Genomic DNA, 19,973 nt, shown 5'->3' with positions numbered 1-19,973 from the left:
TTTCAGGAATATACTTGAATCTCTCCACTGAACTCTATGTTCATTATCCCATGCGTGTTGACATATTTGAGATCTATCAAATTCTCTATTTTTAATATAAGACTGATGTTCACTTATTCTAACGTCTAATGGTCTTGATGTTTCACCTAAATAAAATTGTTCGCATTAAAATAAAAAACATCAAGACTATTAGACGTTATAATAAGTGAACATCAGTCTTATATTAAAAATAGAGAATTTGATAGATTTCAAATATGTCAATACGCATGGGATAATGAACATAGGGTTCAGTGGAGAGATTCAATTATAGTCCTGAAAGAAACAGATAGTAAAAAGAGAAAAATCAAAGAAGCGGCTCTAATTATGCTAAATGAAAACAATTGTGTCGCAAATTCCTCGGTAGAATGCAGAAGGATGTGGTTACCCATACTAAAAGAGAAAGTCAATAGAAAGAAAATACCACGATTAGTAAGTCATTAACATATCGAGTTAGTACATATTTTATATGTTAGTTTTATTTATATAATATCTATGTATTATTAATATTATTTATAATTTAAAATAGCATACATACATTAAAGTCAGAATTTGGTATTAGTTTTGAGAGTAAACTAAATGTAAGCCCTAATACTTACGATGTCGGGATAGTATTACGAGATTTTTTCCTGGGTTTCCCTCGTGATTTACTATGGAATCTCTAGCGCGAGAATTTTACTGCCATCGTTGCATTTGTTGTCTTTTTAAAGACAGATCACATGCTATGATTTTTTGTAGTGGATATTCTTGAGTTGGGGTTGATTTCATGTAATCTAATGAACTATCTTTTATCTTATTATCTAATGAAATATCATTTTAAAGTCTTCTACTTTAAAATGTATAATACATGCCTGAATTGCCGATATAAATGAGTCAGATTAAATAAATTATTAATAGAATTTTTTACTAAGCAACAACATTTTTGTTTATTTAGTATTATTTTGTATTTTGACAACTACACACGACTTGGGCGTCGAAGCTTTAATAAATTCATTTTTTTGATAAAATTGTGCCTTATTTCCTATTTAAAATAGTTTATTATAAAAATGCCACAAGGAAATAGCTTCAGAACAACACAGTATATGTACAAAACAGGAGATAAATATGTTGTCTGGACTCTAATTGAACAAAAGCAGTAACGAAAGCTTCAAGAAGGACATAGGATGTTTTGCAAATCAAAATGTTGATAATTTTACAAAGTGCCAATTGTTAGAACGACCTTGGCAGCCATCAAAATCTTATCAATTTCCATATTCTGTACACACAAAGAATAGAAAAGAAATGAAGCATTATTTGGGTCACCAGCACTTAGAACAAATGTGTTGGTTGGTACTTTCGCACAGTCAAAAGGGCTTGTTTATCAAGTATTGCGTTCTATTTTTCTGACGAAAAATATGGTCACAATAAAGGGATGATAGCCCAGAGTCTTGTCACGAAACTTTTAACATCTTTCGCCAAACTTATGGTCAAAGACGGAGCCATACAAACACATGAAAAAAGAACATACCGCAAGGAGTGCCTTCAGGTTGGGCTGGATTTTCGACAAAGTTATCGCAACCCGCAAAAGTCAGTCATTAACCAGATATACTCTACAGAGGTCTAAATAGGTACAAGAAAATCGAGAAAGACTACGACTAATAGTAGAGTCTATAGTGTTCTAAGTCGACAAATATTCCTCTAAGAAGCCACCGTGATGATAGCCTTCTGCTTCTGGACCTAGATGCTGGATCTAACAATGAAGGGAATTATTAAGGTTTAAAATCGCCTCAGGAGATAAGACTCTTAAACAACACCTATTCACAGCATCCTCCAGAGCAACATATATTAGCAGCACCAGCCAAAGTCAATTGATAACATGTTGTTGTAAAGAAATAATTGAACAAATAATGAATCAGGTTCAAAGTGCAAATTATTACTCAGTCATATTTGACGAAATGACCGACGTATCCCACGTGAAACAGCTTTCTCTAAATCTGAGATACATACACAATAACAAGATTCGTGAAGACTTTGTCAAGATCATTGACGCTTATGAGAACATAAAAATAATTAGTGAAAATCAGAAAGAGAGGGAGAATAAGGCTTGGCAGGAGAAGAATTGGGAAAAGTAGCATTAAACTTGTTGAAAGAACTGCACTTGGATCCGAAAAAATGTGTAGGAATATTTACTGATTTTAGTAACTGATAAATTTTGAATGTCTTTATGGCACTCAAAAGTGTGTGAAAAGTGCCTTAAAACTTAAAACTCACCATTGTAACCCAAATTTTTAAAAATTATCTCCAGACCCACCGGTACCCCTCTTAAAAAAAAGTTCATGGTACCTCCCGAAAATCGGTCCTGGATCCGCCCTTGTCATCAGCGCTTACGTGATCTAACATGCTAACCACCAAAATACAAAAATATATGGGTAAAAACCCTTTAAAATTGATCCATCATGGAAACATGTGTACATAAATTTGTAAATACATCCATGTTTAATTTCACATATTTATATCTATGTTTCCATGACGGATCAATTTAAAAGGGTTTTAGCTCATATATTTTTGTATTTTGGTGGTTAGCATGTTAGATCACGTAAGCACTGGTGAAGATCGGTGATCCGATCGAAAACTAGTTCTGTGATGTAGTCCTTTTTAGAGATTTTAACAAATATACCTTTTATAAAGGATTTTGGTCTTTTTTTTTTTATTTACCACACACGCCTACGGACTATCGTAAAACAACCAGAGGGACAAAATTAGCATGTGTTGGTGACATTAAACCAATCAGATTCGCTCATGCGTCTACAAAAACGTTACACGTTTTAGTATGTTCGTGTCGCTTCTCTGTAGTCGTTGTTCTATACTGGTAACACTCAAATAAAAATATAGAAAAGTGACATCGATAAAATGACACTTGCCAGCAAGCAATTCTAAGCGTACAAGAATCATTTGCAAGAAATTTACGACCCTATTATGACTATAATCGCTTCTTGTATCAAGTTATTTTTATATGGTACTCATTGTATTAACTAACATATCTATCTCGACAAAAAAGTGTATCTACTAAATAAATTATTTTTCAAACTCTTTCAAACTAGTTTGACAAACATTTTGAATTTTCAAACCTATACGATTGACCAGTTTGACTTGACTTGAATTATTTGTCAGAAGGATTGACTTGAGTTTGACTTAATTTCTTAACTTGAAATTAAGTCAAACTCAAGTCAAGTTCAAACATTCAAGTCAAACTTGTGCAACTCTATCCACGAACCGCTGTGAATGGCCTTCTTCAACTAAATCGATAATTCTTAGACGGTCCAACTCAGAAATTAAAGTACGATTCAATTTTAATCACGTTTTCGAAAATTTCACCAGAATAAATTTTTCAAATGTTTACACTTTGGCAAAACCAGGTCAATTAAATGGGTATTCAAATTAAATAAAAAACCAAAAATGGTATATTTTTTATAAAAAAGGCCCATTAAATATGTGATTAAGATACGGCTTTATAAAAGTGTAAACGTCGTGAATACGAGGGGTGATGCATAACTTTTGAAACTATGTGTATTACGTTATGTGTCTTCTTCTTCTTCTTTTTGACTGCCTTTACAACTTGGGGTGAATCTTGTCCACATCCAGTATGGTCCTCTATCTTCTACTATTTTGCGCTTCTATTTCCCATTGTTGTATCCCAATTCTAGATAAATCGGCTTCAACATCATCCTTCCATCTTTTTCTGGGACGATCTACTGATCTTCTACCGTCTGGTCTCTCAAAAACACTGCCTGTAATAGTCTGTCTTTCGCTGGTCGTACACATGGCACATGGCATTCTTCAACAGTGTGACAAACAGTCTGTCGTAGCGTACCACAACTTACTCAGGAGTAAGGGGCAAATCTAAGAGCCTCATCTATGCAAGCTGTCAACACATCTACCACTGCTTGTCTTAGTCTGTTCAGCGTTGTCCATGTACTGCGAGCAGTTCAAAGCCTGGAGGTTTCTAATCAATACAGGCCATTTGGTGTACTTCTTGTGGTGAATCGCTCTCCCATCGTCTTCTTCAGGCGTTGGTGAGGCTAAAATGTTCTTGATGTAAGGAGGTGGAGGATATCTGGAGCGCAGTCTACTCATTTCGATATCAAGCTTGTCATGGTGAATGGGAAGTTGATAGTTAGCCTGGATGTATATATTTTTTCTGAGAAGAGAATGGCTTCTTCATAGTTTCGGCGCTGGGATGTGACTTAGAATCTTCTTCTTGATGTGCCTATCCGTGACGAATGTTGGCGATCATCATGGCAATCTTCACTTTATCTGCAGCAACGCGGAAAAGCTGCACAGATGTTGTGTTGAACCAGGTTCTGAGGTTCTTTAACCAGGATGTTCTTCTTCTTCCTGGACCTCGCTTTCCAAATATTTTTCCTTGCAGGATGGCTTGTAGGAGGGCATATCTGGATTCATTTCGCATAATGTGTCCAAAGTATTCCAACCTTCGAGATTTGATGGTGGTTAGTACTTCTCGGTTTTTCCCCATTCTTCTAAGAACCTCCTCATTTGTGACCCGATCAGTCCATGGGATTTTAAGAATTCTCCGATATAGATACATCTCAAATGCTTCCAATTTTCGGCACATATCCTCGTTCAAGGTCCATGATTCAACACCATAAAAAAGGACAGAGAAGACGTAACATCTCAGCATTCTTACTTTTATACCAAGAGAAAGGTTGTGGCTCTTGAAAAACGCCCCCATACGGTTGAAGATTGATCTAGCTTTTTCGATGCGCGCTCTTATTTCTTGGTTGTTGGTCCATTCTTCACTTATTATGGTGCCGAGATAGTTGTAGTGCCTTACTCTTTCTACAGGGTTTGGTTGATATAGAGTTGACCTTCTGTTATCTTTTTCTTGCTGAAGATCATAAGCTTTGTTTTCTTTACGTTTATATGGAGTCCATATTGTTGACTGTAATACGTGATTTTGTCCGTGAGGACTTCTAGGTTGTCCGCAAATACTATGGTGTCATCTGCATACCTGATATTATTTAGCCGGTACCCGTTTAGTAGAATACCTTTTTCAGTTTCGTGTAAAGCTTCGATACATATTCTTTCAGAGTAAAGATTGAAAATTAGGGGGGACAAAATGCAGCCTTGCCTCACTCCACGCATGATTTTGACATATTCGGTGAGTTCACCGTCAACTATGAAGTTTGCAGTCTGATTCCAGTAAAAGTTTCTAATTATTTTCAGATCTTGGTTGTTAATTCCTGCTTCTTTTAGTATTTGCATCATCTTGGCGTATTGTACTCGATCAAACGCCTTCTCGTAATCAACCAGACGTGCGTATACGTCGCAATTTACGTCTCTGCATCTCTGGAATAAGACTTGTATTGAAAACAAAGCCCCTCTCGTACCAACGGCATTTATGAACCCGAACTGGTTGGGCGAAATTTGACTTTCACAAAGCTTGTAAATTCTCGTATGGATTACCTTTAGGAACAATTTTAGGAGATGACTCATCAGGCTTATCGTACGATATTCTGCACTTTTTGGCTCCTGGTTTTTCTGGAAGTGCCTGGATAAACTCAGACTTCAGTCATTCTGTTGGTATTTGTCCAGAGTTGTATATGTTGTTGAATATCTTTGTGATTATTGCTATTGATTCGTTGTCCATCAGTTTGAGTAGTTCTGCTTGTATATTATCGGGACCTGCTGCTTTGTTATCCTTTATCTGTTTTACCTCAGAATAAACTTCCTGCTGTAATATACTTGGTCCATCATTTATCTCTTCTTCTAGCTCAAAGGTGTTATCTCTTTGGTCTTCAAATAGTTTTTCTAGATATTCTTTCCACGTTCTAATTTTACTATGTTTATCTAAGATGATATTTCCGTCAGAATCAGTTAGATTTCCTCTCCACCTTGGTCCACCTGTGAGTTCTTTAACTTTCCTATGTACATTGTGACTATCGTACTTTGATTGTAGAATCTCAATTTCTTGCCATCTCTCCATTGCTTCTTTTTCTTTCGCTTCTCTAATTTTCCTTCTTATTGATATATTGATTGTTTTGTATGTGTCGGGGTCATTTTTGGCATTTCTTCTTTCGTCCATTAGTTTCAGGATCTCATCTGTCATCCATGATTTCTTTTTGGTTAATTTATCTGCCTTTACATTTGTGTCTATCCTTTACATTTTGAACTATTTCGGTCATCTGTTTGATCATTTGTTCTTCGTTCGATGCGTCTCTAATTGCAGTCTCTAATTGCGTTTGACGCGAAATACTCCCACTCTAGAGTTATGTTGCTCGTCCAGGCGTCCGTTCCATACAAAAAAATGAGATCCATACAAAAACAGATCCCTGGATAACACAAATGCTTCAATTACTAACAATAAAACACTGAAAACGTTTGTTTTCTATACTTCCACAAAATTTATTATAATTATGTGACTACAGCTGTTTCGGCAGATTGCCTTTCTCAAGTGATTTAGTTTACTATGTGTTTGCCTTTTTAAAGTCTTTAACTGAAGAGGTTGAGGAGTGGGGAGCTGTTTGTCTCGAGTTGGTCATTCAGAATTATATCTGTATTTTTCAATTTATTAATTTCCATAGATTCTAATAAAGATAGCTTAAGGCCTTTATTTTGAATATCCAAAATTTGAAACTCTTCATTAGAAGAATGATTATGATCTAGAAGGTGAAGTGCGTATGTAGAAGTGTCTGTTTTTCTATTGTTAAAAGTCTTTTGTGTTCTGCTATCCGTTTGTCAAAGTTTCTGCCAGTTTGATCGATGTAAGTTTTCGGACAGTCACCACAAGTTAGTTTGTAAACACCACTCTGTAGTTGCTTTCTCTTTCGGCTCTTATTGTTCTTAATATATTTACTTAAGTTGTTGTTAGTTCTGAAAGCTGGTGTTATTTCTTTCTTTTTTATGTATCTGGCTATTTTTGTTGTTATCCTGCCAGTATATGTGATAGATCAGAAGGTACTGAGTTCTTTCTGTGGTGGTGGATAGACTAATTTCAGGGCTTTCTTATGGAGTTTTTGGTTTAAAATTTTGTTATTTGTTTGTTCGTTATAGCCATTGTTTACTGCTATTTGCTTAATGATGTTCAGTTCTATCTCGAAGTTATTTTTCGACATGGGAATTTCTGTCAGTCTATGTATCATGCTATGATAGGCTGCTAATTTGTGTTGTGTAGGATGGGATGATGAATTGTGTATCGTTGTGTCAGTATGGGTAGGTTTATGACATTACGGAGAACTCATTTTTATTGTGTAGTCTGGTAATTGTTATATCTAGAAAGTTTATGGACTTATTTTGTTCTGTTTCTATTGTAAACTCAATATTACTATGACTGGCTTCAATTACTGTTTTTAAGAAACATGAACATATCAGTTGAGTTCTACAAAGATGCATATATTTCTTTCTTGATATTTGCATCATGCTCCACTAACGATAAATTATAAAGATACTAAAAATAATTTTATGTCGCCTTTCTATTACTCTTCTAGTGACCTTTGGTGCCATAAACCTTGTCTTAATCTTAAACAGAGTCCGAACAGATTACTGCGTTGGTTAAACTGAATCATACATTTTTGTCAAAGATTCATTAATGGTTTAATAAAGTACGACTTTATACGATTTTGTTATTAAATATCTACTCCTTAATAAACCGTTTGACACGGTCAATTGGGTATATTGAGTGTGCTGGCGTTTTGCAACTAATGTTAATAAAGGTGAAAATTACTAGTTATGATTTTAACGTGGGTGATTAAACTTTGCAAGGTTTTGAACATTCATTAACTTTGGTTCTATTTATATAATAAATAAATAATTGAACGAATTTTTGTTAATTACTGAATATCGTTATAATTTATGTATGCATTTATTAACCTGTTTTTTAATTCTATTTTCTTTTGCAGATATAGTATTGTTTTGATCTTCCTGCAAATTTTTGAGGTGAGTATACTATACTTCTTCTTCTTTCAGTCCCATTTTCGAACGTTGGCGATAACATTGGCAATAATAACTGTTTACGGCAGCTGTAAATAGATTATCGAATATCTCTTGATACCACTCCCGGAGATTTCGGAGCAGTGGCGGCTCGTGAGTTTTACAATAGGGGAGGCTCTAACTATAAAAAATCAAGACAAATTTGCACTAGCAAAAAAATGCATCAAAAAATGTAATTTAAGGCTCCATTTGTTTTTGACCATTTTTATTTACATTTCACCTTAGGGGGACCATCCCTCTTACCGCATGCTTGCATTGATAACTGAGATGTAGAATAGCTTTTGTAATTAATAATAATAATACTGTTAGAATTATTGATACTAAAAGAACTTTATAAAAACAGGATTAAATGTAAAATTAACGAAATTTTTCGAATTTTGAGTCATATTTACCCCACAACGATAGAAGTTCCTTGTAATTGCCGCGATTAATGGAATCATCACTTTCATCGTGTCCGCGAAAAGCTAATTCTTGCAAAGCCAAATATATTGTTATATCGATAAGCCTTTTTAAATTCATCCTATTCTCCAAAACCTGCGATTATTGTAAGTAATTATGGCCTCTTTTTGAGCTGTATCTAAAGCAGTTACTATATTTTGTTTAGCAAAAAGTTTTAATTTACACGACGAAAATATGATCTTTAAATTTGGAATGTCTTTCAGTTGAACGAGGTAAATTTTTTAGATCTGAATATCCTATTTTAGACCACGTTGTATGTTCGGTTTGTGTTGAAAATAAGATACAATGATACCAAAAAACGTTTTCCCTCTTAATAGACCCGGTTAACCAGTCCCATTTATTATACCAATTAATATTAAAGGCAGGTTTTTGACGATTACCTGAGGATTTAATAATAATTAAATTTGGTTGCGGTCCTCCTAAGGTTTTAATAATATAAGCTTTATTATATATACTTAAAGTATTAAAATTATTCCTGAGCAGCCAGTCAATTATATCTTTAGATATTTTGATGTCGTTTAACTTATCCATTTTATATAAACAAGCAACGGTACATAAATTGTAAAAATAACCTTACCAAGCGAATAACAACACAAATAAAAATATATGAAATACAAAAATTCACCAAACACTAATTAAAAAAAAACATCATCAGCCTCTCTCAATCCACTGCTGGACATAGGCCTCCTCTGTTTGTCTCCAAAGTGTTCTATCTTGTGCTTGCTGTACCCAGTTTTTTGTTGTCCTTCGTAAGTCATCTTGCCATCGTGTTGGTGGTCTTCCTCTGCTACGTTTATCGGCTCTTGGTCTCCATTCAACTAGTTTACGAGTCCATCTTCCGTCCTTCATTCTGGCAACGTGTCCAGCCCATTTCCATTTTAAGTTACAGCTTCTTTCAATGACGTCTATGACTTTGGTCTTAGCTCGTATATCTTCGTTTCTAATCCTGTCTCGCAGAGTGGCCCCTATCATTGATCGCTCCATTCTTCTCTGCGCTACTCTTAGCTTTTGTGCGTTTTTCTTTGTGAGCGATAATGTTTCTGCACCATAGGTCATCACCAGTAGCACGCATTGGTCGAAAACTTTTTTCTTCATATTAGTTGGAATGTCACTCTTAAAAACGTTCCTAAGAGCTCCGTATGCTGCCCATCCTTGTATTATTCTTCTGGATACTTCGGTTGTTTGATTGTCCTTACCTATCTTAATTTCGTGACCTAGATATATATATTTGTCTACCAGTTCTATTTGTTCATTTTGTATTTCAAGGTGTTTACTCGGTACTAAGTTCGAAAAAAAGTACAAAATATATGACGAACTTAGTACCAAGTTAGTACCATTAAAAAAAATAAAATGATAAAATCACACCAAGAAATACTCTGACTATTAACTTCCTTATAAAATATAAGTAAAAACACAAGTGAGCCTAATTCTGGTTTAGCCTCCCTTGCCTTATATTTCTGGGTAATATGACGTGAAGCGATATAATATTACGTTTCTCTATCGAGTATTATTGTACGCATAGGAAACTATATTGCTGGTTTCGAGAAGTTTGTCGTAACTTATAACACAACGGAGTCGAGTCTGGTTTCTGCCTCCCTTGGTAGGGATATGAAGGGTTGCTCACAGCGTATAGGTGGGCATACAGATGCGTTCCAGATGCGTTAGTTACAAGTCTGCAATAATTTACACTTTGTATTAGTACGACCGCTTGTTGTTTCTCGTGATTCAAAATAAACAAAACAGTGACATTTCATCAATAATTAATTATAGAAATATTATGTCCCAGAGATGACATAAAATGTGTAAAACAATTATGGGGACGCTAAGCCCCCGTTGCCTACTCTGACGAGCCGCCACTGTTTCGGAACAGGTTGTTCTTCTTCGGCCTGGGCCTCTCCAACTTATCCGCAATACTCGTCGATAGATCCACATCCAGAGGCCTCCGATTTTTTCGTTAGTGTCTCTGTAAGGATCCAGCTCTTCATGCCATACAGCAATGTGTAAAATTGTAGAATATGTAGCACGTATTAATCTGATTTTAAGGTTTAACGCAATATATCTATTAATTAAAAGGGCCTAGCCGGGTAAGATGATGAAAACTGCCCCCAACTCGATTGGAATTCCATATGGGTCACCGTTTACCATATATAGTGAAACTAACTTTCTGAAATTTTAAGCCCCCTAGGTGGTCATGTGACCCACCTAGAGCCTAATTAGGCTTTTTATGTTTTTATTTTTTATCTCAGCCGCATCGAGAACTAGCAAAAAACTTTAAATAAAAAAGTTGTAAGCTTTAAAAAGTTCTGTCCGAAATTTTTTTTTATTTTTAGCGGGAAATTTAAATTTTAGAACCAGTTTAAAATTTTAAATGAGTATAAAAAAATAACTCAGACATTCGTTTTCACGAAAAAAATATATAAGGTGTATTTTTGCATAATATTTCACCCTGAATTTTTTCTAATTTTTAAAATTGGTGAAACGCACCTTTAAAAATAAAAAACCGCATTTGTTCGGTATTTTTTTTCGTTTTTTGATACAATTTTATACATGTTTTTCAAAAAAGGTAACACCGTCACTAGAACAGGTAAAAAATTAAAAAATAATTGGGGTTTGCTTAATAAAAATTTTTTGTAATGCCATCCATTTTCAAGATACAGGGCGTTAAAAAAAACAAAATTTTACACATTTTTTACGATTTTGCCGAAACTACTGGCAACATTGTAATAAAATTTGGCGAGTTTAAGATGTAGTTGTTGTGCATTTTTTGCATACAATAAGAATTTTATATTTATCATTGGCGCGCATAGGGGTAATGGTCTGAACTTTTTAAAGAAAAAGGATAGTACTCCACTGACATATTTCAAATAAACAATCGTTTTTGAATACCTCGTTCAATTTGTGACAAAAAATCTATCTTCCTATTTTTTCATACGACGCGCCATTTTTATTCAAAAAATACAATATCTTAACCATTACAAAGTATTCGAACTTATAGTAGTTTCTACGTCTACAGAAACTCGTACATCCATCATAAAAACTAATTCGAATACTTTGAAAGCGTTAAGATATTTTATTTTTGCAGCAAAACGGCGCGTCGTATGAAAAAATGAAAAGATAGTTTTTTTATCGAAAACTGAACGAGGAATTCAAACATGATTGTTAATTTGAAATATGTCAGTGGCGTACTATCTTTTTTTCTTTGAAAAGTTCAGACCATTACCCCTATGCGCGCCAATGATAATTATCAAATCCTTAATTGTATGTCAAAATATGCACAATAACTACCTCTTAAAACCCGCCAAGTTTTATTACAATGTTGCCAGTAGTTTCGGCAAAATCGTACAAAATGTGTAAAATTTTGTTTTCTTCAACGCCCTGTACCTTGAAAATGGATGGCGTTACAAAAAAATTTTATTAAGCAAACCCCAATTATTTTTTAGTTTTTTACCTATTCTAGTGACGGTGTTACCTTTTTTGAAAAATATTTAAGAAAATTGTATCAAAAAACGAAAAAAAAAACCGAAAAAATGCGGTTTTTTACTTTTAAAGGTGCGTTTCACCAATTTTAAAAATTTGTAAAAATTCATGGTGAAATATTATGCAAAAATACACGTTATATATTTTTTTTCGTGAAAACTAATGTCTTAATTATTATTTTATACTTATTTAAAATATTAAAATCGTTTTAAAATTTAAATTTCCCGCCAAAAATTAAAAAAAAATTTCAGACAGAACTTTTTAAAGTTTACAACTTTTTTATTTAAAGTTTTTCGCTGGTTCTCGATGCGGCTGAGATAAAAAATGAAAACATAAAAAGCCTAATTAGGCTCTAGGTGGGTCACATGACCATCTAGGGGACTAAAAATTTCAGAAAGTGCGTTTCACTATAAAACGGTGACCTATATGGAATTCGAATCGAGTTGGGGGCAGTTTTCATCATCTTACCCGGCTAGGCCCTTTTCTTTTAATCTATAGAAGGCGACTCTGGATTTTTCAATCCGTATTCTTATTTCTTTATTTACATCCCAGTTATCGTTAACGTTGGCGGCCAAATAGGTAATATTGTGGACTCTGTCTAACGTTATTCCATACGCTCTGGTGTTCATTGGTTGTAACTCCGATTTGCTGACAACCATAAGTTTTGTCTTAGAAGTACATATCAAGTTTTAGTCCATATGCATCACATCACATGCTTCGGTTACCCTGTTTATAAGTCGTTGCAAGTCTTCTTCATTGGATGCAATAAGTACTGTGTCGTCTGCGTATCTGAGATTGTTGACATTAATTACGTTGATTTTAATGCATGCATCTTCATAGGTATAAAGTTTCTTTGAAAATAAATTCTAAATAGTTTTAGAATTTTAGGGAAGAAAACATCTTTAAGGTGGTGCGTTAATTTTGCTGCTTAGGGTATATAATAATATGTTTAATACTAGGATAATTATAATAATAATAAATATTACTAAGATAATAATTGTTTGAAATTAGATAAAAAAATTTCTGTATAGATTAATTTATTTCCCGCTACGTTTGTGTCATTTTATCCTCAGTGATATAACATATCACAAGTTGGATATTTCCAATTGGTTATTATGTTTTTGTATTGATCAGCGGTGTCATGGTGCGGGAACGCCGTTCCGGCACTGGTTAAGAAAAAAAATAAATAGAGAATTTAGGTTTTGTAAACAAAAATTAGCAGTGCGTTCCGTCACTGCTAATTTTGCCATATGACACCACTGGTATTTATGTATACTCATAGACAAAAATATTGCATATTTGATCTTCAATCATTATTAAACGCTTTTCTTTAGTTCAATCTTTTGGGTCAAATCTTTAGACGTTAATTTGACTGCCTTTTCTTCAATGCAAATGAATGAAAATTTACAGACTAACTAAATTTATAAATTTAGTTTACATTAAAAAAACCGATTTTAATGGAAAATGCTTAAATTCTCTTGCTTTTTACAATGTAGAAACTTGAAACTTTTACAGATTGTAGATAATTATATGAACTATGCATAATTTTAGTTTTTACGTTACTTGTTTACGTTATGCTTCATAAATAAACAATAAAGTTTCAAACTTTTTGCCGATTCCGACTACTTTTCATGTTTGTACATCATGTTTATAAACATCCTAAGCGGCGGCGATTTTGAACGCTCATATCTTTGTTTATATAAACATCGGCGTTTATTCGTGTCAAATTTCAATACGATACTAAAACAAAACTTCAACCAAAACTCGAATTAAAAAAATTCGTGTTTTTAACCTTCGGATGATCAAGCGGGGGAAATTGTGACCCCAGCGTATGTTTTTCTTTAATAAATTCAAAAGTATTTTCAATTTTTAACTCATTATTTCTTTAATATCATTCTAGGTATTCTCATATTTTACAATAAAAAAAATTCCCTATATTTTACGAATAAAAAATATATTCTGAAGTTGATGTTTAGTAAAATACCGTCTATTATGTGTAATTCCAAGTAGTTTTACGCTAATGACGTCGACTTTGCAAAGTAACAAGACACTTACTCAACATACACACTACACATGACACTAATACTCATGTTGTGACTGGCTGAATGACATAAAGTCGATTCCATAAAAAAAACTTCGTTTTTTTGTTAATTGTCATTTTTGACATTTTTGACCTGGGGTCATTTCCCCCCCCCCCTTGGTCATCCGTGTAACAAAAAAAGGTTGGTCATCGGAAGGTTAACGTAGTCTTAGAAAAACCACCGGTGCTACAATTAACATTAGAATTCGTAATTCGCGAGAAATTAACAGGGTCTATACCTTGCAATAGTAAAGCATTAGAAGAGATGGAAAGACTGCGAAAATTGTAAGAGGTGTAAATAATGAGTTTGATTTAAGAAATTTCAGAAGAAATTACAGAAAATGTACAATGTATGTATCAAATGTTGAAATAAATGCAAAAACTCTGTCTATCTTATACATCCTTTTTTTTTTAAACATGACGATATATTTTAATGTTTGAAAAATGTAAGACTAAAAAGTAAAAAATAAAAAAATATGAAAATTTTTTTTAAGAAACGCTTTTCTTTAGTTACGAGTGACTAAAATTAAAAATATTATCAAAAATCAACTAAAAAGCAAAAAATAAAGAAATCCAAACTCGAAGGATTATTGGGAAAAACTGTTAGACAGATTAAATATACAAAAATCTCACACATTCGTTAAAAAATTGAAAAAAATCCAACACATTCGTTAAAGAAAAGCGTGGGGCGCGATAAGTAAAAAAGTATCTATCCTCAAACCGTTTATTCGATGAAAACGAAGCGCCCCACGCTTTTCTGTCACGAATGTTTTAGATTTTTTAAATTTTTTTAACGAATGTGTGAGATTTTGTATATTTAATTTGTCTAACAGTTTTTTTCGAATAATCCTTCGAGTTTGGATTTTTTTATTTTTTGCTTTTTAGCTGATTTTTTTATATTTTTAATTTTAGTCACTCTAAAGAAAAGCGTTTTTTAAAAATTGTTTTTTCATATTTTTTTATTTTTTGGTTAATTTCTATTTTTGTAATTTATTATTTTATTCTTGAATGTGTTGCAATGGAATATTTTACGTATATTACAATCTACTAGACATAAAATAATGATTAGACATGAATTCAAAAATTCCACAAAAATCTGAAGTGAAATATTTAGGGCTGCATCTAGATCACAAGCTTTCTTGAAAAACCCATATTAAAGCCAAATTTTACACCTGCTTTGTGGACTACCAAAAAGCATTTGATACAGTTCAACACCGAAAAATGATGGATGTTCTAAAAGCCCAAATGGATGATAAAGACCGACGTATAATACAAAATTTATACTGGAACCAATCAGCCACAATAAGAACGAATCTTGGAGGTGAACCAACGGAAGCGATCCAGATTCAACGAGGCGTTAGACAAGGTTGTATACTTTCACCTATATTCGGAAGAAATATTTAGTGAAGCCTTGGAAAATTGCGAACATGAAATACTTCTAAATGAAGAACGGCTAAACAACATCCGCAATACAAACGAAACCGTTATTTTTGCAGACAGTTTGAACAGTTTACAGCAACTAATAAACAAAGTAAATGAAGTAAGTGAAAGATTTGGACTTCAAGTAAATATTCAATAAAGGTAGAAGCATCACTAGATCCCTCAATTCAATTTTATGTGACAAAGATATCAGGAAGGAAACAAAGAACAGGATATATGAAAGTATAATGAAGAGCGCTACAATCTAGGGTGCAGAAGTTTGGGACATAAGTGCAAGAAATAAAAAGAAGCTACTTAGTACAGAAATGGACTTCTTGAGGAGAAGTTGTCAGGTTTCCAGATTAGAACATGTAAGAAATGAAACAATTAGAGAACGTATGAAGGTGGAAAAAACTATAATGGACGATATTGAAAAGAGACAGCTGACATGGTTCGGGCACGTTAAAAGAATGAATGAGACTCGCTGGCCGAGAAAAATATTAGAGTGGGTCCCACCGGTGAGAAGAAGAAGGGGACGACCACGGAGAAGCTGGAGGGACAATATTCAGGACGCAATGGATTCGAGGCAATTAGATGAAGATACGTGTTACGATAGAAAAAATTGGAAGCTGGGTATGGAGAGGCGGCGACAGCCGTAGAAATCCATTATACAGGGTGGTTCATCTTATTCGCCTCGGTCTCTGTACGGAAAACCACTTGATATTTTAAAAAAATTTCTTCACAGAAATATACAGGGCCTTTAATACTACAACCTAAAAATAATGTGAATTATACAGGGTGTTCCAAAAAAGAGTGGTATATCAAAGTTATATTTTTTCTTATGGAATGCCCTATATCTGATGACATTATTGAATTGACCTTAAAAAATAAGCTATACTTTCATAAGGGTTCCCTATACCTAAATACAGGGTGTTTTGATTTATTTCGATTTTTATAAAAATGTAAGGTTTTAGAAAAAAATCAATATCTACGAATCTAAGAAGCAGTAACAAATTCTTTCTTGAAACTTAATAATAGACTATTTAGCATACTTAAACAGATGCTTATTGCAACAAAATTTCTTACAGGGTGGTCAAAATATGAGATTGTTCTATTAACAAATTCAAGCTGTAATAACTTACTTATTTTAAATGGAACACCCTGTATCTTACTAGTCTATCGCGTAGAAAATTTGCTTAGCTATCAATTTGTATTAGAGTTTCCTATACCTATCTTTTACAGGGTGGTCAAAATATTAGATTGTTCTATTAACAAATTCAAGCTGTAATAACTTACTTATTTTAAATGGAACACCCTGTAGCTTACTAGTCTATTGAGTAGAAAATTTACTTAGCTTTCAATTCTTATTAGGGTTTCCTATACCTATCTCCCTTCATTTTTTAAATATTTAAAGATTTCCTAATTTGTAAGCTTTAAAAATTAGAATTACATAAGTACCTATGTCGTGTTTATGTACAACACATCACCAACACCGGCAATATACTTAGACAGGATACTGTCATTAATAATAAAATTTTCATTGTTATCATGTAATCACACAGAGTGTTGTATTATTTTAGTTGATTTTGGCCTACATGTGAAATTGAATAATATGTTTATTTTAAACTGCATACCCTATATTAGATGCCATATTCTGGAAAATATTTAAATTATATTTCATTCCGTATAAGTATTTTCCATATCTTAACCCAACGGTTATTAAGTAAATTTAAGAACGCCACTTTTTGTTTGAATCTTTAAATCGCAATTACAAACAATTAAATGCAATAGCTACTTTGACGAAAACGAGCCTATTGTTCAAAAATATGTAAAAATGGGTATTTACAGAATAACATGGGAATTTATATTTACAGAATAACATGTGTATTGAGAATGTTAACATGGAATTGAAGAGATTTTAAATATCTTCCATTATAAAGAATAGAATATCGAGTATGTCATTTAAAATAAGAACACTCTGTGTGATTAAATGATAAAAATGTGAATTTTATTAATGAAACTATCTTGACTAAGATATTTAAGTATAATGCCGGTGTTGGTGATGTGTTGTACATAACCACGACATAGGTACTTAATTCTAATTTTTAAAGCTTACAAATTAGGAAATCTTTAAATATTTAAAAAATTAAGCTAGATAGGTATAGGAAACCCTAATAAGAATTGAAAGCTAAGAAAATTTCCTACTCGATAGACTAGTAAGATACAGGGTGTTCCATTTAAAATAAGTACCTAAGTTATTACAGCTTGAATTTGTTAATAGAACAATCTAATATTTTGACCACCCTGTAAAAAGATAGGTATAGGAAACCCTAATACAAATTGAAAGCTAAGTAAATTTTCTACGCGACAGACTAGTAAGATACAGGGTGTTCCATTTAAAATAAGTAAGTTATTACAGCTTGAATTTGTTAATAGAATAATCTCATATTTTGACCACCCTGTAAGAAATTTTGTTGCAATAAGCATCTGTTTAAGTATGCTAAATTGTCTATTATTAAGAGCCAATAAAGAATTTGTTACTGCTTCTTAGATTCGTAGATATTTATTTTTTTCTAAACCCTTACATTTTTATAAAAATCGAAATAAATCAAAACACCCTGTATTTAGGTATAGGGAACCCTTATGAAAGTATAGCTTATTTTTTAAGGTCAATTCAATAATGTCATCAGATATAGGGCATTCCATAAGAAAAAATATAACTTTGATATACCACTCTTTTTTGGAACACCCTGTATAATTCACATTATTTTTAGGTTGTAGTATTAAAGACCCTGTATATTTCTGTGAAGAAATTTTTTTAAAATATCAAGTGGTTTTCCGTACAGAGACCGAGGCGAATAAGATGAACCACCCTGTATATATAGGTATATAAGTAAATATATCAAAAACTAAATTTATGATCATCAGCAAAAATAAAATTAGAGAAGTCCAACTACTTATCAATAATACACCAGTGGACCGAGTAAAACGGTATAACTATCTTGGAACAATAGTAAACGAACAATGGGATCACTCACATGAAATAAAATGTAGAATAGAGAAGGCTAGGAGTGCATTCAATAACATGGCCAAACTCTTTAAAAGCCACAATCTTAATCTGGAGATAAAAATAAGGCTCCTGCGATGTTATATCTTCTCAATATTGTATTACGGAGTTGAATCCTGGACACTCACTGAAGCAATGGAGAAAAAACTTGAAGCCTTCGAGATGTGCCTATACAGGCGAATCCAGGACGGACAAGATAACCAACGAGACCGTATTACGAAGAGTGGGCAAAGAAAGAGAGGTGATGTATACCATTAAAAGGAGAAAGTTAGAAAAAATAAAATAAAAATTTTATTTTTTTTTTAATTCAGTTGCAATGCGAAGGCAAAACAATCTTACTTTTCAATTAGAATACGGAGCGCAGTCCAGTCCATTGAATCGCGATTTTCGGCTCTTATTGGAGCCTCATCGGAAAGAACGTAGGCTTGTCCTCCATTGAGCCTACATTGAGGACAAGCCTACGTTCTTTCCGATGAGGCTCCAATAAGAGCCGAAAATCGCGATTCAAGGGACTGGACTGCGCTCCGTATTCTAATTGAAAAGTAAGATTGTTTTGCCTTCGCATTGCAACTGATTTAAAAAAAAATAAAATTTTTATTTTATTTTTATATTGGTCTTTACTCCTTCGAGTAACTAGGTCCATTTTCTGTTGGAATTTACCAGCTGAACAGACGGGATCGTGAATTGTAAGTTTTTTGAATTCCCTCTTGTCTTCTTCGCTTCAGCATCCATTTGGCTTGCAAATTTTAGAAGCCTTGGAGGTGTTACCAAGGAAATGGACCAATAAGTTTTCGATTTAAAAATCTTTTAGTAATATTTTAATATTTTCTAAATATTATTAATAATGCTATTAGGATCTAAAACTTCATCTTTTAGAAAGTTAGAATATCTCGGACACATAATGAGAAACGACACTAAATACAGATTACTGAAGGTAATTCTTCAAGGTAAAGTATTCTGAAAGCGAGGAATTGGGAGAGGAAGAATATCATGGTTAAGAACCTGAGGAAATGGTTCTCCACAACAACAACTAATCTATTTAAAACATCAGTTAATAAAATAATTATAGCTAGAATGATCGCCAATATTCGAAACGAATAGGCACTAAAGGAAGAAGAAAGCCAAATGGACACAACTAAACATAAAAGTTAGACAAATGTACTGGCTACTTGGAAACGAGTCGCAACTCTCACTCGAGAATAAAATACTGATTTACAAGATCATTCTTAAACCTATTTGTTCTTATGGAATTGAACTCTAGGGTTGCGGTAAACCTTCCAACATCAAGATTCTACAATCTTTTCAGTCGAAAACCCTTCGAACAATAGCCAGTGCTTCGTGGTACGTTTCCAACCATACAATACACAACGATCTTGGTATTCCATTCATAAGAGAAGTCATTGACCTTCAGGCAAACAGAGCCAAAGAAATTCTACAAATGATTGCCAA

General features: G+C 33.2%; 1 protein-coding gene across 1 annotated transcript in view; it reads right to left on the bottom strand.

Moving 5' to 3' along the window:
* LOC126893217 (cytoplasmic polyadenylation element-binding protein 2) overlaps nucleotides 1–19,973 on the bottom strand; it is a 577,895-nt gene that overhangs the window by 343,117 nt on the left and 214,805 nt on the right. The gene's annotated exons all lie outside the window — the stretch shown is intronic.

This window comes from Diabrotica virgifera, chromosome 10 (genome assembly GCF_917563875.1).
Source record: "Diabrotica virgifera virgifera chromosome 10, PGI_DIABVI_V3a".
NCBI lineage: Eukaryota > Metazoa > Arthropoda > Insecta > Coleoptera > Chrysomelidae > Diabrotica > Diabrotica virgifera.
The sequence above is the reverse complement of the archived record's forward strand: the minus strand, read 5'-3'. Positions and strand labels throughout refer to the sequence as shown.